Here is a 1,469-nt window from a genome sequence, read left to right as displayed (position 1 = left end):
CACCCCCACCCCCAAATTAACATAGTGAAGCCCTGTCAAAAACTGTGTGGAGATGGGTCTTTAAAAAGGTAATTAAAGAGGCTGCTAAAGTGGGTCCTTTTCCAATCTAACTGGGTCTTAGAAATTAAATTTGGACACAGGGAACACAGGCAGAGATCATGTGAGGACACCGCGAGGAGGTGACTCTTTGCAAGAGAGAGAGGCCTCAGAAGAAAGCAGACCCGTGGACACCTTGACCTTAGCCTTCCAGCCTGCGGACAATGAGGAAGGAAGTTGTTGGGGCCGCCTGGTCTGTGTGGTACGTTGCCATGGAAACCCTGGCAAACTAACACTAGTGTTCGAGACTTTAGGTCACTGGCGTGACTTATTTGGACAAAGGATCTGGGAGTCAGTGGCGTTTAAATTCCTGTCCTGGCTGCTGCGTAAGCTCAGAGCTGCTACAAGTGCGCATTCATAAGCAAGGCGCCTGGATCCTGAGCCCCCAATAGCTGGGGGCTACTTCCCTGGGACGGAGACGGAGGGGTGCTTCCCGGAGTAAAACGGACACGCAGGGACACGGGCACGTCTGCTAAACTCATTCAGTATTTATTGAACTGTCAACGTTGCAAACACGGCTGAAACCGGATTCCCCTCTTGGCTCCTCCTTGGGAAAGAAACCTGGAGCTGGACCAGCCCAAACACCAGAGGGGGGACAGGGAGACATCGGGGGTGTAGGCAGGGAGACGGCGAAAGGGGGGGACAGGGCCAGTGTGCAACGCTAGATTCCGGGGAAAGACACACACACACACACACACACACACACGCACGCAAAGACCAGGGCGCTGTCTGCCCAGCAGTCGCAGAACATCAGGAAAAGACCGGCGTCTGGAGACATTTCAGTCCATCCCATCATGAAGCGTCTGCCGAGAGGCTGGGCCAAGGTCACGGGCTGTGAGAGAGAAGGTGGGGAGGTCAGCTTGCAGGGCGAGAGGCCGGGTTGGGACCCATCATAAGGGAAGAGCGATGAGAGGGAGACGGAGATGCAAGCCCAGGAGAAAATCAGGCACAAGGAGGGTGGCCGACCATGCGGAACATTCTAAGTCAAAGGCAAGATGGGCCCAGACCTCCTTCTCATTGGAGTTTCCTGAGAAACCCTCAGAGGCAAGCAGAGGCCCCGCGGTCTGGTGGGTGGCCCCCAGCGGACTTCCAGAAAGCCTGACTCACTCCTCCCACCCCCTTAAGTCAGTTTCCAGAGAGAAAACAGCACAACTGAAATGGTTTGACCCCACCCCCCAACCAGCCCACAGCCATCAGACCTCTTCACCAGCCACCACCTGATTAGGTAGGGCCCACCCTGCCCCAAGACGGGCTCACTGGAGTCTCCCCGGAATGCCCTGCCTGGTGTTGGTTTACCTGGCGCCCAGGGCCACACCGGCTCAGCTGTGCTAACAATGGGATTGGTGGTGGGGCCTTGACCTGGGGTGGGGGAG

This window comes from Myotis brandtii, unplaced genomic scaffold, assembly GCF_000412655.1.
Source record: "Myotis brandtii unplaced genomic scaffold, ASM41265v1 scaffold2800, whole genome shotgun sequence".
Classification (NCBI taxonomy): Eukaryota; Metazoa; Chordata; class Mammalia; order Chiroptera; family Vespertilionidae; genus Myotis; species Myotis brandtii.
The sequence above is the reverse complement of the archived record's forward strand: the minus strand, read 5'-3'. Positions refer to the sequence as shown.